Source organism: Desmodus rotundus, chromosome 1 (genome assembly GCF_022682495.2).
Source record: "Desmodus rotundus isolate HL8 chromosome 1, HLdesRot8A.1, whole genome shotgun sequence".
In the NCBI taxonomy this organism is placed as follows: domain Eukaryota; kingdom Metazoa; phylum Chordata; class Mammalia; order Chiroptera; family Phyllostomidae; genus Desmodus; species Desmodus rotundus.
The window spans coordinates 62,657,767-62,673,754 of record NC_071387.1 but is presented as its reverse complement, the minus strand read 5'-3'; the positions used below and the strand labels follow the sequence as shown (position 1 = coordinate 62,673,754).

The 15,988-nt window shown below is 41.4% G+C and overlaps 1 protein-coding gene across 5 annotated transcripts in view; it reads right to left on the bottom strand.

Moving 5' to 3' along the window:
• The window catches only part of CCDC171 (coiled-coil domain containing 171), a 293,962-nt gene that overhangs the window by 182,732 nt on the left and 95,242 nt on the right, over nucleotides 1-15,988 (bottom strand). The gene's annotated exons all lie outside the window — the stretch shown is intronic.

The window sequence follows — 15,988 nt, the reverse complement described above, 5'->3', positions numbered from 1 at the left end:
AAGTTTAGTTTCAAAAACCACTTTAACCTTATTGCTAATTGTACTACTCTTTGTAAAAAAACAAATAGAAAATTCAAAAACATTCTTATTATTTTTCTTTTCCTACTATAATTCTCCCTATATTTTACAATCTAAATATTCCAATATTTCAGTATTTTGTATGTGTCCCAACTGGGGGCGAACCTGCAACCCTGGCATGTGCCCTGACCTGGAATCGAACTGATGACCTTTTGCTTTGCAGGACTACGCTCCACCAACTGATCCACTATGGTCAGGGCAACAAAGATAATTTTTAAAATAAGCATTCATAGAATATGTTTTATTACTCATTGATTCATTCAATCAACTAATTTACTGAATTCCTACTACGTACTAATCCAAGCCATTAGGCACATGGAAGTCAAAAAGACTGGTGCAGTTCCTGTGCTCAGAGAATCTGCAGTCTAAGAAGAGGAAGAGACACAGTAAAAAAATAATTCTACTAAAGTCATTCATCCATTCTCCAAGTATTCAAGTGCTGGAACTTAGGGGGAATAGGGAAGAAAACAGTAATGAAAGAAAGAAAAAAAGGGGGGAATATTTGGTTAATGATAGACCAACTTTATTCATCTCAGAGTATTGATGATATTTAGTGTTTCAATCTTAGACAAAATTGTATTAATAAATTTATTAGATTCATTAAAGTATAATTTGAATAGTATCTTAAGTATGGGTATATTTCAGATTTTCTTAAACAGAAGAATATTTAACTTAAAAAATACAGCAATATGGAAATGACACATATCCCAGCCAGGGAAAAGAAAAAAAGACACTTCTCGAAACCGCAATAATGGAGAGGACAGTATTTATAATGACTGTAAGTTGGAAAGACAACTCATTAAAAATTTTATTAAAGGTCTTCCCAAATATATATTTTTAAAATTGCTCTCTTGCACAAGATAAAAACATGTAATGTATAATTCTTTTCTTTTGCTACTATACAAGTAGGCCATGAATAAATCATTCAAGGACACTCGGGAAATCTGCTAGCTTTTACAATAAGGGAGAAAACTTCCTCTTAGAAATTCAGAGTAAAATCATCTTAACGTGAGTATTGAGAGGTATGGAACAAAATGTCCTCTTCTTACTGACCCATGCACATTCTTATATTTTACATAAAATTAAGTTGAGTTTCTTTGCCTGAAAATGTTTATACAAAGTTCAGTTGAAATACAAAGTATGTTTTATATCCCACCCATACCTATTATGAAAAGATACACACTCCTGGCTGGTGTGGCTCAGTGGATTGAGCGCCGGACTGCAAAGCAAATGGTCACCTGTTCAATTCCCAGTCAGGGCACATGCCTGGGTTAAAGGCCAGGTCCCCAGTAGGGGGCATGTGAGGGGCAACCACACAATGATGTTCCTCTCCCTCTCTCTCTCCCTTCCCCTCTCTCTAAAAAATAAATAAAGTATTAAAAACAAAAAAGATGGGGGAGAACCAAGATGGCGGCGTACGTAGACACACTGCATCTCCTCGCACAACCAGAACTGACAGAAAATCCAACGGCAAGGAAGTCCGACACCAAGTAGATAAAAAAGAAACATACATCCAGACCGGTAGGAGGCGCGGAGATGGGCACTGGGGCAGAGAGGACTCGAGTGGCCGTGGCGGGAACGAGACTGGCGGAGTGTGGGACCAACAGGGCAGGCAGTCCTACGACTAGCAGACCCTGCGACCCCACATTCGCGCACAGATAAACCGAGAGGACCGACTCAGAGTGGTGGACAAAGGGGCAGGCAGAGCGGTGGGTAGCACCCCGCGGCCCCACACTCATGCACAGATAAACCAGGACAAACAGCAGGGAGCGAAGCAGACCTCGTAACCCAGGGCTCCAGCGCAGGGGAAATAGAGCCTCAGACCTCTGACTGAAAGCGCCCGTGGGGGTTGGGGCGGCAGCAGGAGAGACTCCCAGCCTCACAGGAGAGGTCATTGGAGAGACGCACAGGGGCCTAGAGTGTGCACAGGCCCACCCACTCGGGAACCAGCACCAGAGGGGCCCAATTTGATTGTGGGTAGCACAGGGAGTGGCTGGGATCTGGTGGAGAGTGGAGCAGGCGCCATTGCTCCCTCTCAGCCCCTCCCCCACGTACAGCGTCACACCACAGCAACCAGCGTTATCCTGCCCTGGTGAAGACCTAAGCCTCCACCCCTTTAAGTAACAGCCAAGACAAAAAAAAAAAAAATTGGCCCAAATGACAGAACACTTCAAAGCTCCAGAAAAAATACAACTAAGCGAGGAAGAGATAGCGAACCTATCGGATGCACAGTTCAAAACACTGGTTATCAAGATGCTCACAGAATTGGTTGAATTTGTTCGAAAACTAGATGAAAAAATGAAGCCTATGCTAAGAGAAACAAAGGAAAATGTACAGGGAACCAATAGTGATGCGAAGGAAACTGGGACTCAAATCAATGGTGTGGACCAGAAGGAAGAAAGAAACATCCAACCAGAACAGAATGAAGAAACAAGAATTCGGAAAAATGAGGAGAGGCTTAGGAACCTCCGGGACATCTTGAAACATTCCAACATCCGAATTATAGGGGTGCCAGAAGGAGAAGAGGAAGAACAAAAAATTAAAAACTTATTTGAACAAATAATGAAGGAGAACTTCCCCAGTCTGGCAAAGGAAATAGACTTCCAGGAAGTCCAGGAAGCTCAGAGAGTCCCAAAGAAGCTGGACCCAAGGAGGAACACACCAAGGAACATCATAATTACATTAGCCAAGATGAAACAAAAGGAGAGAATCTTAGAAGCAGCAAGAGAAAAGGACACAGTTACCTACAAAGGGGTTCCCATAAGACTGTCAGCTGACTTCTCAAAAGAGACCTTACAGGCAAGAAGGGACTGGCAAGAAGTATCCCAGGTCATGAAAGGCAAGGGCCTACATCCAAGATTACTGTATCCAGCAAAGCTATCATTTAGAATGAAAGGGCAGATAAGGTGCTTCTGTGATAAGGTCAAGTTAAAGAAATTCTTCGTCACCAGTCCCTTATTATATGAAGTGTTAAAGGGACTTATCTAAGAAAAAGAAGATAAAAATTATGAAGAGTAAAAATGACAGCAAACTCACAGTTATTAACGACCACACCTAAAACAAAAACAAGAGCAAACTAGGCAAACAACTAGAACAGGAACAGAACCATAGAGATGGAGATCACATGGAGGGTTGTCAACAGGGGAGCGGGAGGGGGAGAGGGGGGGAAAGGTACAGAGAATGAGTAGCATAGATGATAGGTGGAAAATAGACAGGGGGAGGGTAAGAATAGTGTAGGAAATATAGAAGCCAAAGAACTTATAAGTATGACCCATGGACATGAACTATAGAGGGGGAATGTGGGAGGCAGAGGGTGGGCAGGATGGAGTTGAGTGAAGGGGTGGAAATGGGAAAACTGTAATAGCATAATCAATAAATATATCAAAAAAATTTTTAAAGATGAAAAAAATGGTTAAAAAAAGATATACTTACTGGTCCCTTAAAACAACAAAATGCTTATAAATAAAAAGAAAGGGAAGCTCAGGACCCAGGACCTTAGCGACTGATTTAATTTAATCTAATAATATTCTAATCACTTTGCTAAGGCCCCCCAAAACAATTGACTATTAAAGCTATCCTATCAGAGTAAAGTCTACAAAATTAATGGTTGTTATAAAAAACTATTTTTTAATTTTACTGATTATGCTTTTATAATTGTCCTGATTTCCCCCCTGTGCCCCCCTACATCCAGCACCCCCCACTCGTCAAGCAATCCCCCCACCATTGTTCGTGTCCATGATTGATGAATACAAGTTCTTTGGCTTCTCGATTTCCTATACTATTCTTAACATCCCTCTGTCTATTTTGCACCTACCATTTATGCTTCTTATTCCCTGTACCTTTCCCCATTCTTCCCCTTCCTCCTCCCTGCTGCTAACCCTCCATGTAATCTCCATTTCCAATTCTAGTTGTTTGCTCAGTTTGTTTTAGTTTCTGGTTTTTTTAGGTTCAGTTGTTGATAGTTTTGAGTTTGTTGTCATTTTAATGTTCACAGTTTTGATCTTCTTTTTCTTAGATAAGTCCCTTTAACACTTCATATAATAAGGGACTGGTGATGAAGAATTTCTTTAACTTGACCTTATCTGGGAAGCTCCTTATCTGCCCTTCCATTCTAAATGATAGCTTTGCTGGATAGAGTAATGTTGGATGTAGGTCCTTGCTTTTCATCACTTTGAATACTTCTTTCCAGCCTCTTCAAGCCTGCAAAGTTTCTTTTGAGAAATCAGCTGATAATTCTTATGGGAACTTCTTTGTAGGTAACTGTCTTCTTTTCTCCTGCTGCTTTTAAGATTCTCTCCTTATCGCCCAGGCTGGTGTGGCTCAGGGAACAGAGCGCTGGCCTGCAAACGCAAGGGTCGAGGTTCGATTCCCAGTCAGGGCACATGCCCGGGTTGCCGGCCAGGCCCCCAGTAGGGGGCGGGCAACAGGCAACCACACATCGATGTCTCCCCCTCTCCCTCCTTTCTCCTCTCTCTAAAAATAAATAAATAAAATATTTTTTAAAAAAAGATTCCCTCCTTATCTTTTATCTCTGGCAAATTAAATACAATGTATCTTGGTGTGTTCCTCTTTGGGCCCAATTTATTTAGGATTCTCTGAGCTTCCTGGGCTTGTATATCTATTGCCTTTGCCAGATTGGAGAAGTCGCTTTCATTTTCTTTTCAAGTAAGTTTTCAACTTCTTGCTATTCCTCTTCTTCTGGCACCCCTATGATTCAGATGTTGGAATGTTTAAAGTTGTCCCAGAGGTTCCTAAGACTCTCCTCATTTATTTGAATTCTTGTTTCTTCATTCTGGTCCAGTTGGATGTTCATTTCTTCCTTTTGTTCCAAATTGTTGATTTGAGTCCCGGTTTCCTTCCTTTTTTTGGTTCCCTGTATATTTTTATTTCACTTTGTACAGCCTTCACTTCTTCCTTTATTTTGTACCCATACTCAACATTTCTGTGAGCATCCTGATTACCAGTGTTTTGAACTCTGCATGTGATAGGTTGGCTATCTCCTTGTCACTTAGTTCTTTTTCTGAAGTTTTGATCTGTTCTTTCATTTGGGCCATATTTCTTTGTCTCTGCACACCTGTTACATTGTAAGGGGCGGAGCCTTAGTTATTCACCTGGGTGGGGCAATACACTTTGCTGCATTGTGGCACTGTGTGGAGGGGGGGAGGATTCAGAGAGAGAAGAATGCTGCCTGCTCAGCTCTGGCCCCACTTTCAAGAGACTGGCAATTTCTCCCTAGGTCACAACCTCCACAGGTTTGAGTCTATATTTCCCCACGCTGGAACCTTTGGTTGCATGGTCTGTCTCACTCCCCAGGTGCTCCTCCCAGTTTATCTGCACCCAAATGTGGGACCACCCACTCCACCAGTTGCTGCCTCACATGTCCCCTCCAGTGTCCTCTCCACCCGGGCCGCCATTCTCTGCCCCTCCAAGCAATCTGGACTAATGAGTTTCTTACTTACCTCCTTGGTTGTCAGAGTTCCATATAGGTCTATTTTCTGGCAGTTCTGGGTTTTTTTTTGCTTTTAAATTGGTTGCTTCATTCTCTTGGTTGTGGGAGGAGGTGAAGGATACTACCTACACCTTCATCTTGGCTGGAACTCTCCAATAATGCACCCTATTGGTATTTCTTAATCCCCTCGTCTCTACACCCATTCCCTCACACCCCCATCCCATCTGGCAACCATCAAAATGCTCTCCACATCTATGATTCTGTCTCTGTTCTTCTTGTTTGCTTAATTTGTTTTTTAGATTCAACTGTTAATAGATTTGTGTTTTTTTGCCATTTTATTGTCCATAATTTGATCTTTTTTCTTAAATAAGTCCCTTTAACATTTCATCTAGTTAATAGTTTGGTGATGATGAACTCTTTAGTTTTTTCTTGTCTGGGAAGCTCTTTATCTTCTCTTCAATTCTAAATGTTAGCTTTGCTGGGTAGAGCCATTGTGGCTGTAGGTAGGTCCCTGCTTTTCATGACCTTGACTATTCTTGACAATATTTTCTAGCCTGCAAAGTTTTTTTAAGAAATCAGCTGACAGTCTTATGGGAACTCCCCCATAAGAAGGTAGTTACTTCTTTTCTCTTGCTGCATTTAAGATTCTCTCTTTAACATTTGCCGTTTTAATTATGATGTCTGGGAGTGGACCTCTCTGCACCCATCTTGTTTGGGATTCTCTGTGCTTCCTGAATTTACATATCTATTTCCATCACCAAATTAGAGAAGTTTTCCTTCCTTATTTTTTCAGAGATTTCCAATTTCTTGCTCTTTCTCTTGTCCTTCTGGTACCCCCATAATGTGAATGTTGGGCCTCTTCAACTTGTCCGAGAGGCTATTTATACTATCCTCATTATTTTGGATTCTTCTTTCTTCTTTTTGTTCCGATTGGTTGTTTTTGGCTTCTTTATGTTCTTTATCATTGACTTGATTCTCAGCTTCATCCACTCTACTGTTGTTTCCCTAGAAATTGTTCTTTATTTCAATTAGTGCATCCTTTGTTTCTGACTGGATCTTTTTTATGCTGTTGAGGTCCTCACTAAGTTCCTTGAGCATCCTTATAACCAGTGTTTTGAACTCTGTATCTGATAGATTGCTTATCTCCATTTTGTTCAGCTCTTTTTGGGGGAGTTTTAATCTCTTTTTCATTTGGGCCCTGTTTCTTTGCTCATTTTGGCAGCCTCCCTGTGTTTCTATGTATCAGGGAGAGCTGCTGTGACTCCATGTCTTGGCAGTGTGACCTAATGTATTAGGTGTCCTGGTGGGTCCAGTGGCACAGCCTCCCCTATCACCCAAGTTGGGTACTCGAGGTGCACCCTTCATGTAGGCTGAGTTACCCTTCTCTTATTTGAGCCTTTGTTGCTACTGGCATATCAATGGCAGGGATTTACCCAGGCCAGATAGCAGAAGAGATTGGTTATGGCCACTGACCACCAACCTCGTTTGTTCACCGTCCTTTGTTCAGGATCCACTGTGCAGGGTCAGGGTGGTGATGCTCCAACATGGTCTATAGTGGTGCACCGGCCCTGGAGTTTCCCAGATGGTGCAGGCCAAGGTCAGCCTTGACCTGTGTTTTGCCCGGGGCCACCCTGCCTGAGCCATAAAGCAATCTGAGAGGGCTGCTACTTGTACTGGGTTTGGAGATTCCCAGGTTAAGGCAAGCTGTGAATCTAGGCTGGCTGCTGCCAGTGCAGGTCCTGAAGCTCACTGAGGTCAGCTGTTGCTTGTTTGAGAGGCTTTAGGAAGTTTTGAAGCATGAGCCAAGACCAGCCATTCATATGGAAAAGCAGCTTGGGTGGGCCTGTAAGTTGGGTGGGACAGAGTCTATGGGGATCTCCTAGATGGGTCAAACAGTGTTGGCCAGGTGGCACCAGCCTGTGGGCTCTGTGGGTGCAGGGTTTAGAAAAGGGCCAATGGCCTCTGCTCACCCTGATGCCAGACACTTCAGTGTCTCACTGTATATCACTGGTGCCTTTCAAGCTGCTACCCTGGGTGCTGGAGCTCAGAGGGAGTGAATCTGTTTAGGTGAATCCATCTGTGGGTTCTTTAAGAGAAACTGTTTGGGGCTCCAGAAGTTTCTTCCACCAACTCATTCCCCGCTGTATGGGCTGAGGTCGGGCTGGGACTCCTCGCTCCCGAGATATCCCTTCTGAATTTTTATACACCAGACATGAGTGAGGACCATTTTGTTCTGTGTCTGCACCACACCTACCAGTCTGGATGGACGTGGTTTCTTTAATTCTATAGTTGTCAGACTTCCATTCCACTCGATTTCTGACAGTTCTGAGTGATGGTTGTTGTATATTTTAGTTGTACGTAATTTTGATGTGGTTGTACGAAGAGGCCATAAACGACTTTTCAAAGGTCAAAGTCCAAAAGACAAAGGACTGAACTTTTTTTAAAAAAGGTACATTATAGAATATGAGTGGTCATTTTCATCCTCACAGTAGGAAAAAATCCTTTTATCTAATCTTGTTCTTTTAATTGCATCGTAAAACACAGAAATTAACATTCAAATGGGTTTTATTTTCAAATGAAAAAATCCAAACATTTAATACAATGATGACTACGATAATTTCTTTTTCATTTTAAAAGCACTAAATATAAACATTCTGTGGGCCGTTATACTTTTGAAACTGAGACTTCATTCTGTATATTAACTTGTCTTATTCACTGAGACCAAAAACACTTTCATCATCTTGCAAACACTGGTGCCCATTGTGGTGTTTTTAAGGGAAATGCCTCATAACTCTTCTATGGGGTGTACTTAAGTCCCCTGTGACAGTTCAAAACACAGGTTTCTGAAGGTTTAAGAAATGCTTTGGTTTGGGGAGTCCCAGGCTCTGTGTGGCCTGATAAGCTCCATGTAGCTAGAAGACTATGGACAACTGGGAAATGATGCCATTAGGCTGAGTTCCCTGAATTCAGTGAGGATGATGGCATCTTGGGTGCCACAAGCCAAGGGATAACACTTAGCTTCCAGAGACAAAATAGACATTGTCACCATAATAGGCAGTAAGTCACAGCAATAAACAAAACCCACGGAGATGACAGATTTGACTAACTGATCATGGTGTTCCTAGGACTAAAATAGACAGGCACTCTACCTAATTGTTACCTGACTTGTATAAGAAACCTCTAGGTCTGATTACCAGAAGTAGGACTTAACAAAAACAGGGTATTGGCCCTCAGCCAATTCTTAGACAAAAGCTAGTTCAGACCTAGTACTCCCTAAATAAAGAGCATGGGTCCTCAAAGAAACATGTGACCCCTTACCAGGGTAATCATGTACTGGTGAAGGGAAGTTAACCACACTTATCAGGGGTAACTGGACACTGGATCTGAATGGACTCTAATCCTAGACACCTAAAATGCATTGTGGTTCACTAGTTAGGGTAGGAGTTTATGGAGGTCAGGTGATGACCTAAGTTTTTGCTAAGTCTATCCCCAGTGCCTAGGAGATATCTGAACTCACCTCTTAGTTTTCCCCCCAGTTTGGAACGTGTAGTTAGAAAAGACGAATGCAGAAACTGGCACAAGGTCCGTATTGGTTACCTGACCCATGGAGAGAGGGACTTACAGAGGAAAAAAAGCAAGTGGAAAGTAGTAAATCAAAAGCAATGCCACCTTCCTTGAGAGACTACAGAGATTACTGCCTCTGCTAAGGACTTACAAGGTAAAGGGGTGGTTATTCAACTCATCTATCTGGCTTGTGCAGAATACACATGGATTTTCAAGAACGACAGTAAATTACTGCATGTCTAATCACATGTGACTCCAATATAGCTGGAGTTAAAGTAGTTTCATTGATGGAGCATATTAGTACATTTCCTGGCAAATGGAGTGAAGCAATTTCTTTTATCCTTTTAGTAAAAAACACCAAAACAGTTTCTTTCAACTGGCAAGGCCAGCAATCTACCTTCACTGCCCTACCTCAGAACTATATCAACTCTAGCCCTCTGTCATCACATAGTCTGTAGAAATCTTGATCAACTGTCCATTCCAGATAACATCACATATTCCACTTAGTTCTCTACCAAGATATCATTCTGACTGCTAGAGTTCAAGTAAGTCAAGTTTGGCAGGTCCTTGTAGAATAGTAGTGAAGTAAAATCCTCCCAGTAGACGGAACTTCAAGTAATGAATCTGACTGTCATTTTGGCTGAGATAAGACATGACCAAAGGTACAAATATACACCAATTAATGGATGTTAGCTAACAGTTTGGCTGAATAGTCAGGGACCCAAAATGAACACAATTGGAAAATTGGTAACAAGGTAGTCTGGGCAAGAGTATGTGTGTGAACAGATCTCTTCAAACAGTCCCTGTGCCCAGATCAACTTCAGTATCTTAATAATGAGGGGACCAAGAGGAAGCATTCTGTGGACGTCAGCCACCAGTGTCCATACAGCAAGTGTAATGGCCCAGTAAAGGACAAACACGGAGTCAAGGCATATGAATAATACATGAGCTCAGCAACACAGACTTCCATTCACCAAGTCTGACAGAATTACAACCCCTTCCTCAGTTGATGCCAAACCTATCAACAGCAAAGACAAACACTAAACCCATGATAGGGCACTATTGTCTAGGTGGACCAGCCAGCCCCGTGGTGGCAAGTCGCTTATACTACATCACTTCCATCATGGAATGAGCAATGCTTTATTCTTACTAAGGTATACATTACTCTGGATACAGATTTTCCTTCCCTGATCATAATGTTTCTGCTGAAATCACCATCTGTTAATTTAAAAAGTACCTTGTTCACCACTAAGTATTCCACATAGCATTGCTTCTAACCAGGGAACTCATGGTTTACCAAATAAAGTATGGAAATAGGCTAATTTTCATAGAATTCCTATGGCCTTCCGATGTTTCTCATCCCTCAGAAGTAGCTGGCATACAGAATAGCGGAATGGCCTTTTGAAGATTCACGATACTGCATGGATGGCGACACTTTGTAAGACATGGATAACGTCCCCAGGAGACATGTGCTCTGAGTCAGCAATCAATGCATGCTGAGTTTCCCCCACAGCCAGGGTTCACCGATTCTGGAATCAGATGTTAGAAAAAGGGGTGGTTTGTCTCACTATTATACCTAACAGTCCGCTAGTGAAATGTCTGCTTCCCCTCTCAGAAACTATGGACTCCACTGGTCTAAATATGAATTCCAAAGGGTGAAATGCTTCCACCATGGGACACAGCAATGACTCCATTAAAATGGAAGCTAAGAATGTTACCTGGTTATTTCTGGACTTTTTTTTTTTGCCAGGAAACCAAAAAACAAAGGACAATTGGTCTTGATCATCAAGGGAAAATTGGTCTTAAGGAAGAGTATGTCCAGAATGCGAGACAGCTCAGAGGAGATCTTAGTACACTCATGTTCTGTGAGTAAAGTTAATAGACCAGCAATCCCACTTCTGGGTATACATCCAAAAGAACTGAAAGCAGGGCCCTCAAGAGATGTCTGTACATACACATTCATAGCAGTGCTGTTCATAGTAGCTAAGAGGCGTAAGCAGCCCAAACTTCCATCAGTGGATGAATATATAAACAAAATGTGGTGTATGCATACAGTGGAATATTATTCAGCCTTAATAAAAAGGAAACTCATGTCACCCACTATAACATAGATGAACCTTCAGGACATCATGCTAAGTGAAATAAGCCAATCACAAAAAGACAAATACTGTATGATTCTACTACATGAGGTATCTAAAGTAGTCAAACTCATAAAGACAGAAAGCATAATGGTGGTTTGGCAGGCCTGGAGGGGGAGGGAAAAGGAGACGGGATGGTTAATTTGTGTGTAAACCTGACTGGGTCATGGACCCAGATTTTAGTTAAGTATTATTTCTGGATGTGTCTCCAAAGATGTTTCTGGAAGAGACTGACATCTTAATCAGTAGATTAAGTAAAGCAGATTGTCCTCGCCAATATGTGTGGGCCTCATCCACTTCTTTGAAGGCCTGACAGAATAAAAGGCTAAGAAAGAAGGAATTCTTTCTGTTTTTAAGATGGACATCAGTCTCCTCCTGCCTTTGGACTCAGACTCTCAGTGGAACACACACTGTCAGCTCTTCTCTGGTTCTTAGAATTGCCAAGTGAGACTAGAACTAGACCATCAGCTCTCCTGGGTCTTCAGTTTGCCAATGGCAGATCTTAGATTTCTCGCCCACCATAACCATGTGATTAATGACCCCACTGGAGAATGTTGAGTTACTGAAGTCTCTCCCCTGGATTTCACAAGCTGAAGCTATGAGCACGGTGAGGTAGGGCAAGTTTGTTTTGTTAACCTCAGTGAATTAGGAGAAGGGAAAAGGAAAGGAGAAATTGGCAAATGACACCATAGGAGACCCGTGTGCCGCTCCTACAGGCATTCTCAGCTTGTCAGTAACTCATTAATCTCTAGTTAAAATGTACCAGCCATGAAGTTCACCAAAACAATTAAAATTCTCAAGGAAAAACTTGGTATAGGCAATAATTCTTTATTACAGGAAGAAAGGGAAGCAGAAAAGTCCAATTTCTTGTCCTGATTTCCCTAACAGCAGTCCCTGAATCTGCCCAATTTCTAGGTTATATGTACATACCTAAAGGCATCAAACACTGCTACTGTTATTTCCTAGGGTCCTTCCACCTCTCCAGGAAAAAGAAAAAGAATACCTCTGGAATATTATAAATGACTTCCTCAAGGAAAGAAAGGTTGAAGAAGGTTGGAGGGCTCTGTCTCAGTCAACACAAAAGTCAACCACCCTGAGGAGGATCCAAGACTAAGCCACAAGAAAAACTTTCTTTTATGAACCTAATGAAGGAAAAGTCACCTTCTATATTTTGCTAGCATCCTCGAGCAGAGGTGAACTATATTAGAAGAAATACTTGAGGCAGAAAGACTACATGGGTTCAAAGTGGGAAAAGATTTCTCCCCTTACACATCCTACTATAAGAATTTCTATGAGAAACAGGAACTACTATAAAGGACACAGGGACCAAATCAAGGGGGAGGGGGGAGGGGAGGAGGGGGGTTCGGCTGGGGTGGGGGGGAGGGATGGGGAGAAAAGGCACACAACTGTAATTGAATAACAATAAATTTTTTTTAAAAAAAGTAATAATAAACAGACTGCTTGTTGGGGAAAAAAAAAAAGAATTTCTACGAGAAAAGAAATGAGGTATGAGCAACTAGAGCGCTTCAACTTCGGCGGAAAGTAGAAATAGGAAATAAATATCCTGGACCAAATAAAGTGACTCTATCTTCTCTAATGATGGTAGGCAATCAAGGTAACACTTCTGGGACCCATGTAAGACTGTACATCTTTTCCACTGGAGGTTAATCTTCCTGGTGGCTCCTCACAGGTTGCCACCCAAAAGGCTGCTTTTATACAGAGATTCTATGACTATCTTTATAACCTCAAAATTTTAAATGCAAATGTAATGTAGATCTTCAACCTGATATTCATTCATTCATGTTCGTATTCATATCCAACAAATATTTAGTGAATACCTCTCTGGGCCAAGTATTGTTCTAGCTGATTAAAATATATTAGTAAATAAAAGAGACAAAGATCCTTGCCCATTTAAGACCCTTTAACCTATAAAAATTAACCAGTAATGGTTAATTTTCTGTGTCAACCTGACTGGGCTAAAGCATGCAAATATAACTTGGAAAACATTATTTCTAGGTTTGTCTTTGAGGGTATTTTGGAAGAAATTAGCATCTGAATAAGTGGACTGAGTAAAGATTTGCCCTCGCCCATGTGGGTGGGCACTGTCTAAGCCACTGCTTCCCCAACCCCCTTAACAGACCAAAAACATGGAAGAAAAGCGAATTCTCTTTCTTCCTGAGATGGGACTTCCATCTTCTACCCTTGGACATCAGAGCTCCTGGTTCTCAGGCTTTCAGACTCCAGAACTTACACCAGCAGCCCCAGGTGCTCAGCCCTTTGGACTCAGACTGAATTATACTATCAGCTTTCCTGGTTCTTCAACTTACAGAAGACACATCATAGGATTTCTAAGCCTCCATAAGTGTGTGAACTATTCCTATAATAAACCTCTCTCTATATGTACACACACACATAGAGATACCTATCTATATGTATACAGATAGGTATAATATATAATCTATATTATATAAGATAAATAATAGATATATATTTTCATCTACACAATATATACATTTATATAGGATATATACACATACCTTATTTGGTCTGTTTCTCTGAAGAACCCTGACAATACACGTATAATGATAAATGCACCAAATAATGTATTATACCACAATAAGTGCTATTGGGGGGAAAAGTAGAGCAGAAAAGGGACAGAGGTAGTGAGACAAGTGGCATGGGAATGGGTGGTGGGTAAGCTTTCTAGAGAAGGTGAGATTTGAGCATAGATGTAAGGAAGATGACAAAGAAAGATGTGCAGATACCTCTTACCGAGGTGAAGAACTTTCCCGGTAGGAGAAAGGGTCAGCACAAAGGTCCCCAAGGCAAGAGCACCTTGATGTGTTCAAAGTATATAGGAGGCCAGAGTGGCCCAAACAGAGGGAGGGAGACGACGAATAATAGGTCAAAGGGATGATAAGGAATAGAAGCAGGCCTTGTAAGGTCTTGCACACCATAGCTAGCACTTCAGCTTCTACTCTTAGTGAAATGCAGAACGCAACAAGGTTTAGGGCAGAGGAACGACATGCTCTAATGTAGGATTTCAAATGACCGTTCTGGTGGCTATACAGAAAACAGACTACGGGGAAGCAAGGTGGAAGCAAAGAGAACAGGTGGTAAGAAAGAGAGGAGGTGCAGAAGGCGTTTAGGAAATAAGGTGCAAACTGTGACACTGATCACTGGGGAGGACATCAAGTTAAACCCTCTACCTAAAGAAATTCCTAATATCTTGGACTAACTGAAACTTTGCCTTATCTGCTACGTAAAGATAAGGTGATAGTTACTCTTGCTTCAGAAATATTTCTTAATATAGAGGATCACCAAATCTAAAGGGAACAGAACATCTAGCAACTGCTGTCAACTCCAGACTAAAATTCACTCAGTAAAGTAATTTTCATTAATTGCATTTTAAAGAGCAAGTCTTTTGACTAAAGAAGGAAACAATTTTGTAACTATTCCTCTAAATTTCTACCATGGATTAATTTTCCTAAAATGGAAATGGCAGGGTCGGGGGGGCAGTATATATATTGAACTGAAAGGTATGAAGATGTAATAAAAGGGAGTAAAGCACTATTGCCATAAGTGCAAAACAGAGGACCTCTCTGGAAAGCTCTTCCCAACATAACTGAATTAATTTTGCAGCAAGTTCTAAGGCTACACTGCATTACATAGTCAGAATATGACCCTATTTGAAATAGTTTTTCTCAAAGATGTATATGCACTATGAGATACTACACACAGGCACATGTACACACGTATATACATACTGTACATCCTTCAATTAGCCTAAGATAAGTTTTAAAATTACTTATTTAGGAGAAGCAAAATATTTGGCCATCTTAGTGTAGCTAAAGCCAGGCCTAATTCAGTAGGCAATCTTAACAGTTTAGATTCTTCCATAAAATATTAAGCAATAAAGCTTATTATATATGCCCCTCTTGAAGTAACAAAAACCCAACCTCACTGGTGTAAACAGAGAGAGAGTCCATGACACGTACAGAGGGCCATTTCATGGAAGTCAAGGGCAACAATGACAGCAGGTCCCAAGCAGCTATGTGAGTCAAGGTATCAGCAGGTAAGAAGATGACGCACTCAGAAGGATTCATCAGGAGAGAACATACTGAAAGAGACTATTTACAGAAATGTAGACAGATTAAGAGAATTAATTTAAAAATATGATAGGGCACCAAGAACTATCAAGAGTAGAAAATCAATACCATTCCTAAGTGTAAAGGGTCAAGGTGACAGAAGGCTGTCACCATAGGCCATGCGATCCACAGCTGTGGAAGAGGACCTGCTTGTCAGGAGGGGGTGCTGCTGAAAAATGAAGCCACTGCCAGAAACACGCTGGACCAGAGGAAGCAGAGGAAATGAATACCCTGACTTTCTTTTTCCTTCCTTTCTTCCTTTTACTCTGCTGGCACACCCAGTGTCCAAATCCAGCCAGAAGCCAGAGGCCAAAGGAGCCCCGATCACACAGTTTATAGAGGTCAGCCACTACAAGGCAAAACAGACCGGAGGAGAATGGTTCTTGGCAGGTAAAACTGTGAATACCCTGCTCAGTATGGACACAAACACTACGCTACAATGGTACAAAAATCATGAATTCAGCACACAGTCCCTTTTCCAGAAATGGTTTCTCTGTAATGTATACAGTGTGCATATATATGGGAAACTAGGAAATTTTAAAAAATAGTTACTAAAAGAATAAAAAGAAAAATTTTAACAGAAGACAATTCTTTTTCTGTAGGCTTAGTAA